This window comes from Heterodontus francisci, chromosome 49, assembly GCF_036365525.1.
Source record: "Heterodontus francisci isolate sHetFra1 chromosome 49, sHetFra1.hap1, whole genome shotgun sequence".
NCBI classification, from domain to species: Eukaryota; Metazoa; Chordata; class Chondrichthyes; order Heterodontiformes; family Heterodontidae; genus Heterodontus; species Heterodontus francisci.
In genome coordinates, this window is record NC_090419.1 from 10,648,170 (window position 1) to 10,668,118 (window position 19,949).

Genomic DNA, 19,949 nt, shown 5'->3' on the forward strand with positions numbered 1-19,949 from the left:
TGAGTTGGACAGTTTTTTGATCTATAAGGGAGTTGAGGGTTATGGGAGGGCAGGCAGGAAAGTGGGGTTAAGGCCACAATCCGATCAGCCATGATTTTACTGAATGGCGGAGCAGAATCAAGGGACCGAATGGCGACTCCTGCTCCTAGTTCTTGTGTTCTTATGAACTGCAAAAGGCCAGTCTGAATATAATATCCAGCACGCAAACAGGCCATTCGGCCCATCCTCTCCGTGCTGGTGTTTCTGCTCCACAGGAGCCTCCTCCCACCCCCTACTTCATCTCCCCCTATCACCATATCCTTCTATTCCTCTCTCCCTCGTGTGTTTATCCAGCTTCCCCCTTAAATACATCGATACTATTCACCTCAACCACTCCCTGTGGGAGCAAGTTCCACATTCTCACCACTCTCTGGGGAAAGGAGTTTCTCCTGAATTCCCCATTGGATTTATTACTGACTGTCTTATATTGATGGCCTCCCTAGTTCTGGTCTCCCCCCGACAAGTGGAAACATCTTCTCTACGTCTACCCGATCGAAACCCCGATGTAATTTCACATGGTAATCTTCATTGCTTAATCTTTCTGAACAGCGATCTGTTCCAGCTCTGTTTGAGAGTTATGAGATTACTGTTTGTATTATTTATCCAGAGATGGACCATTTTGCCAAAATGCCTGTAAATGAGCCAAACCTGCTGAACTGGTCAGGATCTGTAGCAGTTTATACGACGATTAGTTTTACATTGGCTTTATTCCGACAGTTTACTGCCAGCCTTTCTCCCCCCTGCTCCCGCCTCCCATTTTCTTTTCCTCAGGAAACGTTGATTGCCTTCGTTGGGGAGGGTCTGCCCCCGTTCGAGTGCCAGGCCAGTTTAGCAGCATGGGTCTGTTGGGCCGAATGGCCTGTGTGTGTTGTGAATTATATGTAGTTGAGGAGAAAGGTCACAGCCATGTCCCGACCAGTCCAGACGAGTATGTGAGCAGCAGGGTTTCGGGAGTTGGCAGGCAGGCGGCAGGGTTTCGGTAGTTGGCAGGCAGGCGGCAGGGTTTCGGTAGTTGGCAGGCAGGCGGCAGGGTTTCGGTAGTTGGCAGACAGGCAGCAGGGTTTTGGTAGTTGGCAGGCAGGCGGCAGGGTTTTGGTAGTTGACAGGCAGCGGGGTTTCGGTAGTTGGCAGGCAGGCAGCAGGGTTTTGGTAGTTGACAGGCAGGCAGCAGGGTTTTGGTAGTTGACAGGCAGCGGGGTTTCGGTAGTTGGCAGGCAGGCGGCAGGGTTTCGGTAGTTGGCAGGCAGGCGGCAGGGTTTCGGTAGTTGGCAGGCAGGCAGCAGGGTTTTGGTAGTTGACAGGCAGCGGGGTTTCGGTAGTTGGCAGGCAGGCAGCAGGGTTTTGGTAGTTGGCAGGCAGGCAGCAGGGTTTTGGTAGTTGACAGGCAGGCAGCAGGGTTTTGGTAGTTGACAGGCAGCGGGGTTTCGGTAGTTGGCAGGCAGGCAGCAGGGTTTCGGTAGTTGGCAGGCAGGCAGCAGGGTTTCGGTAGTTGGCAGGCAGGCAGCAGGGTTTCGGTAGTTGGCAGGCAGCAGGGTTTCGGTAGTTGGCAGGCAGGCAGCAGGGTTTCGGTAGTTGGCAGGCAGCACGGTTTCGGTAGTTGGCAGGCAGCAGGGTTTCGGTAGTTGGCAGGCAGCAGGGTTTCGGTAGTTGGCAGGCAGCAGGGTTTCGGTAGTTGGCAGGCAGCAGGGTTTCGGTAGTTGGCAGGCAGGCAGCAGGGTTTTGGTAGTTGACAGGCAGGCAGCAGGGTTTCGGTAGTTGACAGGCAGGCGGCAGGGTTTCGGTAGTTGGCAGGCGGCAGGGTTTCGGTAGTTGGCAGGCAGCAGGGTTTCGGTAGTTGGCAGGCAGCAGGGTTTCGGTAGTTGGCAGGCAGGCAGCAGGGTTTTGGTAGTTGGCAGGCAGGCAGCAGGGTTTTGGTAGTTGGCAGGCAGGCAGCAGGGTTTTGGTAGTTGGCAGGCAGGCAGCAGGGTTTCGGTAGTTGACAGGCAGGCAGCAGGGTTTCGGTAGTTGACAGGCAGGCAGCAGGGTTTCGGTAGTTGACAGGCAGGCAGCAGGGTTTCGGTAGTTGACAGGCAGGCAGCAGGGTTTCGGTAGTTGACAGGCAGCAGGGTTTTGGTAGTTGGCAGGCAGGCAGCAGGGTTTCGGTAGTTGACAGGCAGGCAGCAGGGTTTCGGTAGTTGACAGGCAGGCAGCAGGGTTTCGGTAGTTGACAGGCAGGCAGCAGGGTTTCGGTAGTTGACAGGCAGCAGGGTTTTGGTAGTTGGCAGGCAGGCAGCAGGGTTTCGGTAGTTGACAGGCAGGCAGCAGGGTTTCGGTAGTTGACAGGCAGGCAGCAGGGTTTCGGTAGTTGACAGGCAGGCAGCAGGGTTTCGGTAGTTGGCAGGCAGCAGGGTTTTGGTAGTTGACAGACAGGCAGCAGGGTTTTGGTAGTTGACAGACAGGCAGCAGGGTTTTGGTAGTTGACAGACAGCAGGGTTTCGGTAGTTGACAGACAGGCAGCAGGGTTTCGGTAGTTGACAGGCAGGCAGCAGGGTTTCGGTAGTTGGCAGGCAGGCAGCAGGGTTTCGGTAGTTGGCAGGCAGGCAGCAGGGTTTCGGTAGTTGACAGGCAGGCAGCAGGGTTTCGGTAGTTGACAGACAGGCAGCAGGGTTTCGGTAGTTGGCAGGCAGGCAGCAGGGTTTCGGTAGTTGGCAGGCAGGCAGCAGGGTTTCGGTAGTTGACAGGCAGGCAGCAGGGTTTCGGTAGTTGGCAGGCAGGCAGCAGGGTTTCGGTAGTTGGCAGGCAGGCAGCAGAGTTTCGGTAGTTGGCAGGCAGGCAGCAGGGTTTCGGTAGTTGGCAGGCAGGCAGCAGGGTTTCGGTAGTTGGCAGGCAGGCAGCAGGGTTTCGGTAGTTGGCAGGCAGGCAGCAGGGTGTCGGTAGTTGACAGGCAGGCAGCAGGGTTTCGGTAGTTGACAGGCAGGCAGCAGGGTTTCGGTAGTTGACAGGCAGGCAGCAGGGTTTCGGTAGTTGGCAGGCAGCAGGGTTTCGGTAGTTGGCAGGCAGGCAGCAGGGTTTCGGTAGTTGGCAGGCAGGCAGCAGGGTTTCGGTAGTTGACAGGCAGGCAGCAGGGTTTCGGTAGTTGACAGGCAGGCAGCAGGGTTTCGGTAGTTGGCAGGCAGCAGGGTTTCGGTAGTTGGCAGGCAGGCAGCAGGGTTTCGGTAGTTGGCAGGCAGGCAGCAGAGTTTCGGTAGTTGGCAGGCAGCAGAGTTTCGGTAGTTGGCAGGCAGCAGGGTTTCGGTAGTTGGCAGGCAGGCAGCAGGGTTTTGGTAGTTGGCAGGCAGGCAGCAGGGTTTCGGTAGTTGGCAGGCAGGCAGCAGAGTTTTGGTAGTTGGCAGGCAGGCAGCAGGGTTTCGGTAGTTGGCAGGCAGGCAGCAGGGTTTCGGTAGTTGGCAGGCAGCAGGGTTTCGGTAGTTGGCAGGCAGCAGGGTTTCGGTAGTTGACAGGCAGCAGGGTTTCGGTAGTTGACAGGCAGCAGGGTTTCGGTAGTTGACAGGCAGGCAGCAGGGTTTCGGTAGTTGGCAGGCAGCAGGGTTTCGGTAGTTGACAGGCAGCAGGGTTTCGGTAGTTGACAGGCAGGCAGCAGGGTTTCGGTAGTTGGCAGGCAGGCAGCAGGGTTTCGGTAGTTGGCAGGCAGGCAGCAGGGTTTTGGTAGTTGGCAGGCAGGCAGCAGGGTTTTGGTAGTTGGCAGGCAGGCAGCAGGGTTTCGGTAGTTGGCAGGCAGGCAGCAGGGTTTCGGTAGTTGGCAGGCAGGCAGCAGAGTTTCGGTAGTTGGCAGGCAGGCAGCAGGGTTTCGGTAGTTGGCAGGCAGGCAGCAGGGTTTCGGTAGTTGACAGGCAGCAGGGTTTCGGTAGTTGACAGGCAGGCAGCAGGGTTTCGGTAGTTGACAGGCAGCAGGGTTTCGGTAGTTGACAGGCAGCAGGGTTTCGGTAGTTGACAGGCAGCAGGAAACCTGGCTGATTTTTTTTTTGTGTGTGTGGGGCTTTTTTGCCTTAATTAACTTCTGAGTGTATGAGGTAGTTTTAACTGTTCCAACGCTGTGACCGAGATCCGCAAGTTCTCTGCAAACTGGAGAGAGAGTGCTTCAAATTTAAATCCTCGTGTTGTTCGAGATCACTTTCATTACCAGACTTGGTTTAGCTACATACCTTGGGACACAGGAACAGGAGGAGGCCATTCAGCCCCTCGAGCCTGTTGCACAGGAACAGGAGGAGGCCCATTCAGCTCCTCTCGAGCCTGTTGCACAGGAACAGGAGGAGGCCCATTCAGCTCCTCGAGCCTGTTGCACAGGAGCAGGAGGAGGCCCATTCAGCTCCTCGAGCCTGTTGCACAGGAGCAGGAGGAGGCCCATTCAGCCCCTCGAGCCTGTTGCACAGGAACAGGAGGAGGCCCATTCAGCCCCTCGAGCCTGTTGCACAGGAACAGGAGGAGGCCCATTCAGCCCCTCGAGCCTGTTGCACAGGAACAGGAGGAGGCCCATTCAGCCCCTCGAGCCTGTTGCACAGGAACAGGAGGAGGCCCATTCAGCCCCTCGAGCCTGTTGCACAGGAACAGGAGGAGGCCCATTCAGCCCCTCGAGCCTGTTGCACAGGAACAGGAGGAGGCCCATTCAGCCCCTCGAGCCTGTTGCACAGGAACAGGAGGAGGCCCATTCAGCCCCTCGAGCCTGTTGCACAGGAACAGGAGGAGGCCCATTCAGCCCCTCGAGCCTGTTGCACAGGAACAGGAGGAGGCCCATTCAGCCCCTCGAGCCTGTTGCACAGGAACAGGAGGAGGCCCATTCAGCCCCTCGAGCCTGTTGCACAGGAACAGGAGGAGGCCCATTCAGCCCCTCGAGCCTGTTGCACAGGAACAGGAGGAGGCCCATTCAGCCCCTCGAGCCTGTTGCACAGGAACAGGAGGAGGCCCATTCAGCCCCTCGAGCCTGTTGCACAGGAACAGGAGGAGGCCCATTCAGCCCCTCGAGCCTGTTGCACAGGAACAGGAGGAGGCCCATTCAGCCCCTCGAGCCTGTTGCACAGGAACAGGAGGAGGCCCATTCAGCCCCTCGAGCCTGTTGCACAGGAACAGGAGGAGGCCCATTCAGCCCCTCGAGCCTGTTGCACAGGAACAGGAGGAGGCCCATTCAGCCCCTCGAGCCTGTTGCACAGGAACAGGAGGAGGCCCATTCAGCCCCTCGAGCCTGTTGCACAGGAACAGGAGGAGGCCCATTCAGCCCCTCGAGCCTGTTGCACAGGAACAGGAGGAGGCCCATTCAGCCCCTCGAGCCTGTTGCACAGGAACAGGAGGAGGCCCATTCAGCCCCTCGAGCCTGTTGCACAGGAACAGGAGGAGGCCCATTCAGCCCCTCGAGCCTGTTGCACAGGAACAGGAGGAGGCCCATTCAGCCCCTCGAGCCTGTTGCACAGGAACAGGAGGAGGCCCATTCAGCCCCTCGAGCCTGTTGCACAGGAACAGGAGGAGGCCCATTCAGCCCCTCGAGCCTGTTGCACAGGAACAGGAGGAGGCCCATTCAGCCCCTCGAGCCTGTTGCACAGGAACAGGAGGAGGCCCATTCAGCCCCTCGAGCCTGTTGCACAGGAACAGGAGGAGGCCCATTCAGCCCCTCGAGCCTGTTGCACAGGAACAGGAGGAGGCCCATTCAGCCCCTCGAGCCTGTTGCACAGGAACAGGAGGAGGCCCATTCAGCCCCTCGAGCCTGTTGCACAGGAACAGGAGGAGGCCCATTCAGCCCCTCGAGCCTGTTGCACAGGAACAGGAGGAGGCCCATTCAGCCCCTCGAGCCTGTTGCACAGGAACAGGAGGAGGCCCATTCAGCCCCTCGAGCCTGTTGCACAGGAACAGGAGGAGGCCCATTCAGCCCCTCGAGCCTGTTGCACAGGAACAGGAGGAGGCCCATTCAGCCCCTCGAGCCTGTTGCACAGGAACAGGAGGAGGCCCATTCAGCCCCTCGAGCCTGTTGCACAGGAACAGGAGGAGGCCCATTCAGCCCCTCGAGCCTGTTGCACAGGAACAGGAGGAGGCCCATTCAGCCCCTCGAGCCTGTTGCACAGGAACAGGAGGAGGCCCATTCAGCCCCTCGAGCCTGTTGCACAGGAACAGGAGGAGGCCCATTCAGCCCCTCGAGCCTGTTGCACAGGAACAGGAGGAGGCCCATTCAGCCCCTCGAGCCTGTTGCACAGGAACAGGAGGAGGCCCATTCAGCCCCTCGAGCCTGTTGCACAGGAACAGGAGGAGGCCCATTCAGCCCCTCGAGCCTGTTGCACAGGAACAGGAGGAGGCCCATTCAGCCCCTCGAGCCTGTTGCACAGGAACAGGAGGAGGCCCATTCAGCCCCTCGAGCCTGTTGCACAGGAACAGGAGGAGGCCCATTCAGCCCCTCGAGCCTGTTGCACAGGAACAGGAGGAGGCCCATTCAGCCCCTCGAGCCTGTTGCACAGGAACAGGAGGAGGCCCATTCAGCCCCTCGAGCCTGTTGCACAGGAACAGGAGGAGGCCCATTCAGCCCCTCGAGCCTGTTGCACAGGAACAGGAGGAGGCCCATTCAGCCCCTCGAGCCTGTTGCACAGGAACAGGAGGAGGCCCATTCAGCCCCTCGAGCCTGTTGCACAGGAACAGGAGGAGGCCCATTCAGCCCCTCGAGCCTGTTGCACAGGAACAGGAGGAGGCCCATTCAGCCCCTCGAGCCTGTTGCACAGGAACAGGAGGAGGCCCATTCAGCCCCTCGAGCCTGTTGCACAGGAACAGGAGGAGGCCCATTCAGCCCCTCGAGCCTGTTGCACAGGAACAGGAGGAGGCCCATTCAGCCCCTCGAGCCTGTTGCACAGGAACAGGAGGAGGCCCATTCAGCCCCTCGAGCCTGTTGCACAGGAACAGGAGGAGGCCCATTCAGCCCCTCGAGCCTGTTGCACAGGAACAGGAGGAGGCCCATTCAGCCCCTCGAGCCTGTTGCACAGGAACAGGAGGAGGCCCATTCAGCCCCTCGAGCCTGTTGCACAGGAACAGGAGGAGGCCCATTCAGCCCCTCGAGCCTGTTGCACAGGAACAGGAGGAGGCCCATTCAGCCCCTCGAGCCTGTTGCACAGGAACAGGAGGAGGCCCATTCAGCCCCTCGAGCCTGTTGCACAGGAACAGGAGGAGGCCCATTCAGCCCCTCGAGCCTGTTGCACAGGAACAGGAGGAGGCCCATTCAGCCCCTCGAGCCTGTTGCACAGGAACAGGAGGAGGCCCATTCAGCCCCTCGAGCCTGTTGCACAGGAACAGGAGGAGGCCCATTCAGCCCCTCGAGCCTGTTGCACAGGAACAGGAGGAGGCCCATTCAGCCCCTCGAGCCTGTTGCACAGGAACAGGAGGAGGCCCATTCAGCCCCTCGAGCCTGTTGCACAGGAACAGGAGGAGGCCCATTCAGCCCCTCGAGCCTGTTGCACAGGAACAGGAGGAGGCCCATTCAGCCCCTCGAGCCTGTTGCACAGGAACAGGAGGAGGCCCATTCAGCCCCTCGAGCCTGTTGCACAGGAACAGGAGGAGGCCCATTCAGCCCCTCGAGCCTGTTGCACAGGAACAGGAGGAGGCCCATTCAGCCCCTCGAGCCTGTTGCACAGGAACAGGAGGAGGCCCATTCAGCCCCTCGAGCCTGTTGCACAGGAACAGGAGGAGGCCCATTCAGCCCCTCGAGCCTGTTGCACAGGAACAGGAGGAGGCCCATTCAGCCCCTCGAGCCTGTTGCACAGGAACAGGAGGAGGCCCATTCAGCCCCTCGAGCCTGTTGCACAGGAACAGGAGGAGGCCCATTCAGCCCCTCGAGCCTGTTGCACAGGAACAGGAGGAGGCCCATTCAGCCCCTCGAGCCTGTTGCACAGGAACAGGAGGAGGCCCATTCAGCCCCTCGAGCCTGTTGCACAGGAACAGGAGGAGGCCCATTCAGCCCCTCGAGCCTGTTGCACAGGAACAGGAGGAGGCCCATTCAGCCCCTCGAGCCTGTTGCACAGGAACAGGAGGAGGCCCATTCAGCCCCTCGAGCCTGTTGCACAGGAACAGGAGGAGGCCCATTCAGCCCCTCTCGAGCCTTTTGCACAGGAACAGGAGGAGGCCCATTGAGCCCCTCTCGAGCCTTTTGCACAGGAACAGGAGGAGGCCCATTGAGCCCCTCTCGAGCCTGTTGCACAGGAACAGGAGGAGGCCCATTGAGACCCTCTCGAGCCTGTTGCACAGGAACAGGAGGAGGCCCATTGAGCCCCTTGAGCCTGTTGCACAGGAACAGGAGGAGGCCCATTGAGCCCCTTGAGCCTGTTACACAGGAACAGGAGGAGGCCTATTCAGCCCCTCTCGAGCCTGTTACACAGGAACAGGAGGAGGCCTATTCAGCCCCTCTCGAGCCTGTTACACAGGAACAGGAGGAGGTCTTTCATCCCTTCAAGCCTATTCCACCATGCAATCAGATCATGGCTGATCTGTATTTTAACTCCATTTCCCCGCCTTGGTTCCCTAACCCTTAATCCACTCACCTGACTAAAATCTATCAATCTCAGGTTTGAAATTTCCAGTTGACCCCCGGCCTCGACAGCTTTCTGGGGGGAGAGTTCCAGATTTCCACTCCCCCCTTTGTGTGAAGAAGTACTTCCTGACATCACCCCCTGAACGGCCTGGCTCGGATTTTAAGGTTCTGCCCCCTTGTTCTGGACTCCCCCCACCAGAGAAAATAGTTTCTTTCTATCAACCCGATCGAATCCTTTAATCATCTTAAACCCCTCGATTTAGATCACCCCCTTAATCTTCTACACTCGAGGGAATACAAACCCAGTCTGTGTAACATGTCCTCGTAATTTTAACCCTTTTTGCCCCTGTTTGAATCTGGCACATTAATAGTAAATGAGTTTGCTGGAGTGGGTTGAGACTGGTTTGGTCCAGGGTAACCACCTGACTTGGCTGGTGGAAATGGTTGCCCTGTAAAAATGTAGTGTTAGTTACTCCACAATCAGGGAGGGTTAGGGTCCCGTCCTCCCCGCCCCAATCATCCTGCTGCAGTTGGAACTGTAATGAATGAAAGCAGCCAGTGCGTAGACTACATCAACTAAAAGAGAGACATAATGTCTCTCCAACTCCTTCTAATCTCCTTGGGACGTCCCAAAGCACTTCTCAGCCAATGAAGAACTTCTGGAAATTAGTCACTGCTGTAATGTAGGACACGTGGCAGCCAACTTGCGCACAGCAAGATCCCAGGAACAGCAGTGAGACAATGATGCGATCACCTGTTCTACTGATATTAGTTTGAGAAAGAAATATTGACCACAGAACACTGGGGAGAACTCTTTCCCCCACCCCCCCCTCACCTCCCACACCCCGCTACCTCCGACAGCGCGGCGCTCCCTCGGTACTGACCCTCCGACAGCGCGGCGCTCCCTCGGTACTGACACCGAGGGAGTGTCGAGCCTGTATTCTGGGACTGAGTCTCTGGTGTGGGACTTGAACCCCTGACATTCTGACTGGGCAGTGGTCCTATTGCTACAAAGCTGAGTGAAACAATCGAGTGAAATAACCTGAAGCAGTTGATTTTGCAGCCCTCATTCCTAGTTTAAATGGAGGCCCAATGTACTCTCCACAGGAGGAAATATTCTGTCAACTGTCCCTGTGCTCATGGGGGTTTTATTACCTATTTGCTGTTTATAATTAGCTTGATGCAAATTTTCACAACCTCAGACACCGTCGTGGTTAAGCGTTGTATAATGCTTTTGCTTTTGAGTGTACTTATCAAACCTCTTTCTCATGTGCTGCTTAACCAAGGATGTGGATGTAGTGAGTGCTCTGAACTTCCTCCCACTGAAATATTGACTTTCATTTGTATAGCACCTTTCACCAAGTCCCAGAGCGCTTCCAACCAATGCAGTATATTATTCCCTTCACTGCTGTAATGTAGGGAACGCAGCAGTCAATTTGATATCAGCAAGATCCACAAACAGCAATGTGATAATGACCCTATCATCTGTTTTCAGTGATGTTGCTTTAGGGATAAAGGGTCCCAGGGCAATGGGGAGAGCTCCTCTGTCAACCCTGGCCCCAATGCTCTACCAGTGGGGCCCCTGGGTTTAACATCTCATCCTGAAAGGTGACTCCTTCGACAGTGCGGCGCTCCCTCAGCGCCGACCCTCGGACAGCGCGGCGCTCCCTCAGTGCCGACCCTCGGACAGCGCGGCGCTCCCTCAGTGCCGACCCTCGGACAGCGCGGCGCTCCCTCAGTGCCGACCCTCGGACAGCGCGGCGCTCCCTCAGTGCCGACCCTCGGACAGCGCGGCGCTCCCTCAGTGCCGACCCTCGGACAGCGCGGCGCTCCCTCAGTGCCGACCCTCGGACAGCGCGGTGCTCCCTCAGTGCCGACCCTCGGACAGCGCGGCGCTCCCTCAGTGCCGACCCTCGGACAGCGCGGCGCTCCCTCAGTGCCGACCCTCGGACAGCGCGGCGCTCCCTCAGTGCCGACCCTCGGACAGCGCGGCGCTCCCTCAGTGCCGACCCTCGGACAGCGCGGCGCTCCCTCAGTGCCGACCCTCGGACAGCGCGGCGCTCCCTCAGTGCCGACCCTCGGACAGCGCGGCGCTCCCTCAGTGCCGACCCTCGGACAGCGCGGCGCTCCCTCAGTGCCGACCCTCGGACAGCGCGGCGCTCCCTCAGTGCCGACCCTCGGACAGCGCGGCGCTCCCTCAGTGCCGACCCTCGGACAGCGCGGCGCTCCCTCAGTGCCGACCCTCGGACAGCGCGGCGCTCCCTCAGTGCCGACCCTCGGACAGCGCGGCGCTCCCTCAGTGCCGACCCTCGGACAGCGCGGCGCTCCCTCAGTGCCGACCCTCGGACAGCGCGGCGCTCCCTCAGTGCCGACCCTCGGACAGCGCGGCGCTCCCTCAGTGCCGACCCTCGGACAGCGCGGCGCTCCCTCAGTGCCGACCCTCGGACAGCGCGGCGCTCCCTCAGTGCCGACCCTCGGACAGCGCGGCGCTCCCTCAGTGCCGACCCTCGGACAGCGCGGCGCTCCCTCAGTGCCGACCCTCGGACAGCGCGGCGCTCCCTCAGTGCCGACCCTCGGACAGCGCGGCGCTCCCTCAGTGCCGACCCTCGGACAGCGCGGCGCTCCCTCAGTGCCGACCCTCGGACAGCGCGGCGCTCCCTCAGTGCCGACCCTCGGACAGCGCGGCGCTCCCTCAGTGCCGACCCTCGGACAGCGCGGCGCTCCCTCAGTGCCGACCCTCGGACAGCGCGGCGCTCCCTCAGTGCCGACCCTCGGACAGCGCGGCGCTCCCTCAGTGCCGACCCTCGGACAGCGCGGCGCTCCCTCAGTGCCGACCCTCGGACAGCGCGGCACTCCCTCAGTACTGACCCTTCGACAGTACGGCGCTCCCTCAGTACTGACCCCCCGAGTCTCTAGAATGCCTTGGAGCCATGACTTTCTGACTCGGGTGAGGGTGTGACCCTCTGAGACACTGTATACTGGAAACTTTGCACTGCAGAAATTTGGATTCCAAACTTGACACAACAGCTGCCGAGATTTAGTTTCAATGAGCTGGTACCAGCTTCCAGCTGCCACATGGAGCGCAAATTCTTGACACAACAGAGGGGATATATCATACACCCTCTCGTCAACAGCCTTACGCAGGTGTTCAGCAGGTAGTTCTGCTGAAATTTCCCCTTTATTTTTTGCCCGTTTTACAATTCTGCAGTGAACAGTCATAAGATACAAGATTTATATAACATCAAGATGTTTCAGTGGGTCTCATCTCTGCCCCTTGTGCTACACGTTAGGCCTTATTAATCCAAGTTGCACCCTGCAATCCAGGCTGACACTCCCCCGTGCCAGTGCTGAGGGAGCGCCGCACTGTCGAAGGGTCAGTGCTGAGGGAGCGCCGCACTGTCGAAGGGTCAGTGCTGAGGGAGCGCCGCACTGTCGAAGGGTCAGTGCTGAGGGAGCGCCGCACTGTCGAAGGGTCAGTGCTGAGGGAGCGCCGCACTGTCGAAGGGTCAGTGCTGAGGGAGCGCCGCACTGTCGAAGGGTCAGTGCTGAGGGAGCGCCGCACTGTCGAAGGGTCAGTGCTGAGGGAGCGCCGCACTGTCGAAGGGTCAGTGCTGAGGGAGCGCCGCACTGTCGAAGGGTCAGTGCTGAGGGAGCGCCGCACTGTCGAAGGGTCAGTGCTGAGGGAGCGCCGCACTGTCGAAGGGTCAGTGCTGAGGGAGCGCCGCACTGTCGAAGGGTCAGTGCTGAGGGAGCGCCGCACTGTCGAAGGGTCAGTGCTGAGGGAGCGCCGCACTGTCGAAGGGTCAGTGCTGAGGGAGCGCCGCACTGTCGAAGGGTCAGTGCTGAGGGAGCGCCGCACTGTCGAAGGGTCAGTGCTGAGGGAGCGCCGCACTGTCAGAGGGTCCGTCTTTCAGATGAGAAATTAAACTCGGGTCATTTTCATCTTTCTACTAGCCCTGCCAAAACTGACGAATTAGCTGATTGCTGTTTGGGATCTTGCTGTGTGCTGTTTGGCTGCTGCGTATCTTAAACAACCGTCGTCACACTTCAAAGGTGACTGTGTTTGCCTGCAGAGCTCTGTGTGAGACATACTGGGATGTGAAATGCGCTCTTGTGATGCAACAGTATGCGGTCTGTTTACAGAGCAAGATTCATTTTGAAGATGGTGAAGGAACAGAGAGACCTGGGGGCTCCTGTCCGTATCTCTTTGGCAGGACAAGCCTCTTAATAAAGCATGTGGGTTCCTGAGCTTTATAAATAGAGACAGAGAGTACAAAAGCAAGGCGGTTTCGCTAAAAATTTATTAAAACTTCTTCAGCCCCAATGGGCCGAATGGCCTCCCGTGCTGTGTGATTGCTATAAAATAGTTATATTAGAAACTCTCACATTGATGCTCCGAAGAGTTTCACAAAGTATCAAATGAATATTCTGGGCACACGTTTTCAAAACATGCGGTTGTAATAGCTGGTCATGGTAAAGCGGCTAACTTCACGGAATCTGATTTACACAACTACTTGTTTGTCATTTCCACTGATGTTTGCAGCTCCGAGCTGATGTGTTTTTTTGTACATGGTGTCCTACAGTGGTTCTGTTGTTAACTGAACAACAAAAAAATAGTCAGTCCAGAATATTATTATCACAGCTGCAGCGGCAAGCAGTTTAAAGCTGTCTGGCACCAAACTCTCCTTCATATCCGTTCACTTCAAAGGATGAGTCAGAGAGGAACCTGGCCACGTCACTGTGGAGCTCAGTGATTTCCCCCTCAAAATCTCTCTGACTCTCTCTCTCTCTCTCCCCCTCGCTGACTCTCTCCCTTGCTCCCTCTCCCTCTCTGTTTCTCGCAGTGTCCATGCCTGCTGGTCATGCCTCGCTCTAGAGCACCTGCCTGGCATTTCATTCAGCCTGTGGGCACACCCTGGGCAGCTGAGCTTGTGAAGTGTTGCTTTGGTAGATCTTGGCAATGTCCGAGGCCAGCGGTGTGCTGGTGGTTTTAACGGCAGCCGGTCCTGTGCAGGGTTTCTCCCTCTGCTGGGGACGATAGGTATGAAGCTACTGCCCGGGACAGGGCACGGCTGATTGCTTTGTTCACAACCTTTTGAGTCGTGTGAACTGAGAGATTCTAACTATTGGCAAAGACTGAACGGGCTAGAAAAGAGGCGGCTGAGGGGTGACCTGATAGAGGTCTTTAAAATAATGAAGGGGGTTTTGATCGGGTAGACGTCGAGAAGATGTTTCCACTTGTCGGGGGGAGACCAGAACTAGGGGGGCTGTCAATATAAGACAGTCAGTAATAAATCCAATGGGGAATTCAGGAGAAACTCCTTTCCCCAGAGAGTGGTGAGAATGTGGAACTCGCTCCCACAGGGAGTGGTCGAGGCCTCCCTGTAGTATAAAGGGGACATATTTAAGATTGAGACACGGGATTACATTCCAGAAGCACCTCCATAGTAAACAGTACTGTCCATGGTTACATTCTGGGGCAGTGAGGGGGTCGAGGTTGGTGGTGGGGGTGGGGAGGAGGGGACAGTAGGACCTTGAGATGTCTTTGTGCTGTGGTTAGTAGCACAAGCAGTCAAAGTGAGTGTGAAGGACACAGTTGCAGGCAATTCAGTAAAAGATCGAAGTAACTCCTATGCTCTCGCTCCCTCTCTCACTCCGTGTGTCTGTCTGTCTGTCTGTCTGTCTGTGTCTCTCTCTCTCGCAGCAACTGGTGCAAGTGCTGGCCAGTTCTGATTCTGTATTAGTACGTAATGCAGTTTGCTTCTAAAGATATCAAGTGATGAACACTTTTTATACTGGATGGGGCACGAGCGAGTTCACTCAGCTCTCCATGAAAGGGAGAGACATATGGATGAAAATGGAATAGTTTAGGTCAGATGTTTTCACAGGTCGGCGCAACATCGAGGGCCGAAGGGCCTGTACTGCGCTGTAATGTTCTTAAAAAAAAAAAAAAAGGGACAGGCTCACTGAAAGAGTTGTGTAAAGTAATTATCAGTATCGACTGTTCGCAACAACAGCTTGTATTTATATAGCACTGTTAATGGGATAAAGCTTCCCGAGACAATTCGCAGGGCCATTATCAAACAAAATGTAACTACCAGCGGATGGGCCGAAGGGCCTGTTTCTGTGCTGGACGTTCCTTGTGGCTCTGCCTGTGATAGATGTTCGGCAGGATGCATTCTGCCTTCAGCCGGACCTGTGAGGGTGTCACGTGTGAAACTGTACCCCAGTGAGAGCCTTTTCCTTGAAGGAGAGCTGGGCAATGAATGCTCAGCCTGGGGTTGTACAGTCCAAGGTGATCGCAGTAGGGAAAGCACACTGTTCCTAACGAAAAGGATCGAGTAAAGACTGGCTTTGTTACTGTCGGAAGGAGGCTATTCGGCCCATCGTGCCTGTGCCAGCCAATTGAAAGAGCTATTTGATGAGTCGCAGTCCTCCCTGCTCTTTCCCCAGAGCCCTGAGCATTTTTGCCCTTCTGAGTATGTTAGGAGCCTGTGGGCGGCCTCCCTTCCCTGTCGTTCTTCAATGGGCAATGGCAGGAAGTGGTTTGATCTGAAGCTACAGCAAGCTGCAAGTGGAGAGAGTTTGGTTCTTTGAAAAACATTGCGGGTTCTAAGCCCGTCTCTCTGTGTGTCTCTCTCTCTCTTCTCCATTTCGAATGAAAGGTATATTTTGTGTTCTGTACACACACATATACAATACACAATCAAAACATTCTTTGTGAGACTGCACCTACACGATGAAAGCCACCGTCTGTTATGGGTTACTCCAGCGTTCAGAGTTGACACCTTTAACAGAAGAGTTTCACCTTTTTTTAATAATTTCCATCGGTGAATTTTTGAGCCCTTTTTGCCTTTCGGCTACTATGCTCGGGGCTGGGTAAAGGGAACTTAGTGTTGTGTTTTCCCCTGTGGGTCTCCTCCTATCACCACCTCTTGCCTTCCAATTTTTTTCACATCTGCAAATAACATTCTATGTGATCATAGGAATGGGAGGAGGCCAATCAGCCCCCTCAAGCCCCTTCTGCCGTTCAATGCGGGGATGGCTAATAAGGGAGCAATATCTTTTAATACCTTTTGGATAACAAAAATCGATCAATCTCAGATTTAAAACGAACCATTGATCCAGCATCGATTGACGTTTGCGGGAGAGAGTTCCAAACTTCTCCCACCCTTTGTGTGTAGAAATGTTTCCTAATTTCACTCCTGAAAGGTCTGCCTCTCATTTTTAGTCTCTGCTCCCCCAGTCCTAGACTCCCCAACCAGCAGAAACAGTTTCTCTCTCTCTACCCATCGATATCTTGAAAACTGCGATCAGTACAGCCCATAACTTTCTAGATTCCCACGCTGTCGGAGGGTCAGTACTGAGGGAGCGCCGCACTGTCGGAGGGTCAGTACTGAGGGAGATCCGCACTGTCGGAGGGTCAGTACTGAGGGAGCGCCGCACTGTCGGAGGGTCAGTACTGAGGGAGGGTCAGTACTGAGGGAGCGCCGCACTGTCGGAGGGTCAGTACTGAGGGAGCGCCGCACTGTCGGAGGGTCAGTACTGAGGGAGCGCCGCACTGTCGGAGGGTCAGTACTGAGGGAGCGCCGCACTGTCGGAGGGTCAGTACTGAGGGAGCGCCGCACTGTCGGAGGGTCAGTACTGAGGGAGCGCCGCACTGTCGGAGGGTCAGTACTGAGGGAGCGCCGCACTGTCGGAGGGTCAGTACTGAGGGAGCGCCGCACTGTCGGAGGGTCAGTACTGAGGGAGCGCCGCACTGTCGGAGGGTCAGTACTGAGGGAGCGCCGCACTGTCGGAGGGTCAGTACTGAGGGAGCGCCGCACTGTCGGAGGGTCAGTACTGAGGGAGCGCCGCACTGTCGGAGGGTCAGTACTGAGGGAGCGCCGCACTGTCGGAGGGCTGTCTTTCAGGATGAGACGTTAAACCCAAGGGCCCCGTCTGCCCTCTCTGGTGGATGTAAAAGATCCCACGGCCTCTATCGGGAGAAGAGCTTTGGAGGGCGTTGGTGGGGAGTTCTCCCCGATATGCTGGGGTCAATATTTATACCTCAATCAACATTACTTTAAAAAAAAAGACGATCAGTTCATGTATCTCTCTTGTTCTTTTTGCGATCTTGCTGTGTATGAATTAGCTGCTGTGTTTCACACATTACAACAGTGACCACACTTCAAAACAAAATCCTCCTTCATTGTCTGTGAGGTGGTTTGGGACACCCTGAGGTGGTGAAAGGAGCTGGAGAGAAGAGAGTTTGTCTTTCTTTCTGGTCTGCACCTCGTGCCAATCCTCTCATCCTGGTGTTTATCTTCCTAATCTGCCGGGTGCAGCTCGTGCAGTGATCGCAGCTTTACCTAGATTACCCAAAATGTTCTGTCTGAGTAAAACCCCACGGTCAGCTGTCTGTGCGGCCCAGTGACCCGCGGCGAGGAGGGGTGGCCTGAGATTGATCCAAGGATGTGTCACCCTGCCGTGTGGAGGGGAACACTTGTGTGTTCGAGACACCCTGACACTGGCAGGCAGCTGTTGGATACACGTGCTGCTCAGCGGAAAGCAAAATGATGTTTTTGCTTTGTGAAAGTTTAAAAAGGGTCATCCAAGTCTTACACAAGCTGCATTCCAGCAATTATAGTAATTCCGTCCAGATCTTGCTCCTTGGCATCTGTATCTTGTTGTTTGTCAAGTTAACATGCAGTTACAACAAGCAATCAGGAAGACAAAAGAATGATACGTTACTGTTAGTCTCCTTAACTAAGAAAGGATATACTTGCCCTAGAGGTAGTGCAATGAAGGTTCACGGGATTGATTCCCGGGTTGAGAGGGCTATCCTGAGGGGAGATTGAGCAGAAAGGGTCGATTATTCCCTGGAGTTTAGAATGAGAGGTGATCACATTGAAAAGTATAACATTCTGAGAGGGGTTTGACAGGGTAGATACTGAGAGGCTGTTTTCCCCCCGCCCCACTCCCCGGCTGGAGAGTCTGGAACACTGGGGTCACAGTCTCAGGATAAAGGGTCGGTCATTTCGGACTGAGATGGGGAGAAATTTCTTCACTCGGAGGGTTGTGAATCTTTGGAATTCTCTCCCCCCCCCCCCCCCCCCCCACCCCCCAGAGAGCTGTGGATGCTCCCTCGTTGAGTATATTCCAGACTGAGATCGATGGATTTTCGGGCACTGGGGGAATGGAGGAATGGGACGGGAAGGTGGAGGTTGATGTCGAAGATCAGTCATGATGGTATTGAATGGGGGAAACAGGATCGAGGGGCCGAATGGCCCACTCCAGCTCCTGTTTCTTGTGTTCTCTTGCAGACTGTGAATTTTCCAGTTGCATTGCGAACCCTCTGTCTGGTCCACGATTCCTTTCCCATTGAACAAAGCCCTCGCCAGCTCCTGTAAATAGGATCCCCAATATCTCACAGGCTCCACTAACCACCCAACCTAAACCCAGCAGACAACCGGTATCCATCAGCAAGGTGCTTCACGAAGCTGTGTCCATAACTGCACGTGTGAACCAGAGAGTGTAATCTTAGACAGAGGTCATTTACAGAACATCATTGAAAGGACAGGAGTCCCGTCTCTCCAGAACCTTTCACCACTTCCAGTATTTCCCAAAGTGTGTTGTGTAGTCGCTGTTGTAATGTAGGAAAACATGGCAGCCAATTTGCTGTTTGCGCACAGCAAGATCCCACAGTGTGAAATGACCCGACCATTTTTTTTTTTTTTTAAAGAGTGATGTTGGTTGAGTGATATTTTTGGCCCCAAGACCCCGAGGGGAAGCCCCCCGACCCCCCCCCCCCCCCCCCCCTTTCTCCCGGCAGATCGGTTTAACCGGCCACCCGATTTTCTCACCATTGCTTCGTTTCCCCCCGCAGGCCTTCGCCGATGCATACAGCAACCAGAAGAAGGCGGCAGCCGACGGCGAGAGCCGAGAGGAGACCCTGCTGCGCGAGGCCGCCCGGAAAGAAGGCGCCCTGGCCACTAAGATTGCCGAGCTCCAGGCGGAGAGCAAACAGACCAAGCTGGTGCTGACCAACACCGTCTCTGAGAACGAGCGTCTGAATGGAGAGCTGCAGGAGGTGAAAAAGGTAAGGCCACAGCACACGAGCAGGGCATTCAGCCCATGGGGCCCCCCCCCCCCCCCCCTCATCTCACCCTGTCGGCACATGTTCCTATTCCTAAGGTTCTGCCCCCCCCACCCCTCCACCAGAGAAAATAGTTTCTCTCTATCGATCCGATCGAATCCTTTAATCGTCATAAACCCCTCGATTAGATCACCCCCTTAATCTTCTACACTCGAGGGAATACAAGCCCAGTGTGTGTAACCCGTCTTTGTAATTTAACCCTTTTAGCCCCAGGATCATTCTGGTATTAGAGGGTAAAGGGACATTGGAAATATGCTAGCAGTCCTAAGATCTGTTCAGTTAGTCCCACACCCCCTTCTCTTTCCCCAGGGCCCTGTACCTTTTTCTCCTCTTCAAGTATTTAACAGTTCAAAATCACGAGGGTTCTGGAGAGAGTAGATAGGGAGAGACTGTTCCCACTGACTGAAGGATCCAGAACCAGAGGACACTGACTTAATGTGATTGGCAAAAGAACCAGAGGTGACATGAGGAAAAACCTTTTCACGGAGGTAGGTTCAATTGGGGCTTTCAAAAGGATTATTATCTGAAAAGAGAGAATTTGCAGGGTTACAGGGAGAAGGCGGGGGAATGGGACTCGGCGAATTGCTCTTGCAGAGAGTTGGCACAGACACGACAGGCCGAATGGCCTCCTTCTGTACTGTACCATCATTCAATTCTCTTCTGTTGTAATTCCTGACACCTTTCCCCCACTCCCTTACCCGTGGGATGGCTGAGCAAGAATAGCACAGAGCTGAGATCAGGCCTGGGATATTCCTGGCCTGTTTGGTTTAAGCCCGTACGGGTTTTTCAAGCCTGCTGTTGCTGTTTAAACTGAGGCCACTGCGAGCTGGGAATTCGAAACCACTCAGGAGCTATATTTGTTTCCCTGGCGTTCAACTGCCTGAATCTCCGTGACCTAAACACATTCTTTCTCTCTCTAAATTTAAGTGGTGGGTTGGCTTTGATCCAAGAAGCTCTGACCTCCCCGGGGCATGTCCTTTTCAAACCTGGTCACCTATTGCTGCTCTTTATGGAGTGATAAGTGATTCCATATCTTCTCCATCACCCACTGCACCCCCACCCCCCCCTCCCACAGAACTTCCATCTCTAACATTGTCCCATCTCTGCCTCAGATCATCTGCTGCTGAAACCCTTGTCCCTGCCTTTTGTCACCTCCAGACTTGAGTACTCCGATGCTCTCCTGGACAGTCACCTGTCGTCATCTCTTCCCCAACCCTCCCTTAAACTTCAGCTCATCCCAAAGCT

The 19,949-nt window shown here is 55.8% G+C and overlaps 1 pseudogene; it reads left to right on the plus strand.

Moving 5' to 3' along the window:
• LOC137358361 (protein bicaudal D homolog 2-like) overlaps positions 1 to 19,949 on the plus strand; it is a 59,305-nt pseudogene that overhangs the window by 14,610 nt on the left and 24,746 nt on the right.